Raw genomic sequence first — 398 nt, 5'->3', positions numbered from 1 at the left:
ACTCTACTTCCCGTACTTATAAGGAGCGCCAGGGAGTCTCGGCTGCATCCAGATGTACCCGGACGCCATCACGCTGCAGAGGGCGTTGTAGTATTTCCCCGGCGAGCGACAGAAGGACCAGCGAGGGCAACGGCAACGAAACTCCCCTCTGGGGTTCCCCTTTGCAGATTTTCGTTCCCCAGCAGTTCTCTTTTTGGGGGTAGGGGGGGGTGCGTGGGGGTTTGGGGGGGAGGGGAAGGGGGTTTGGGGGGGGGTAAAAGGGGGGGTGTAAGGGGGGGGGTGAAGTGGGGGGTGGGAGTGGGGCAGTGGGATGGGGGTTAGAGAAGGGTGGTGGGAGAGGGCGGAGGGGTAGAAGATAGAGGAGGAGAGGGGAGAATGAGGGGGAAAGAATAGAGAAT

The sequence above is a fragment of the Penaeus monodon genome, chromosome 30 (genome assembly GCF_015228065.2).
Source record: "Penaeus monodon isolate SGIC_2016 chromosome 30, NSTDA_Pmon_1, whole genome shotgun sequence".
Taxonomy (NCBI): domain Eukaryota; kingdom Metazoa; phylum Arthropoda; class Malacostraca; order Decapoda; family Penaeidae; genus Penaeus; species Penaeus monodon.
The sequence above is the reverse complement of the archived record's forward strand: the minus strand, read 5'-3'. Positions refer to the sequence as shown.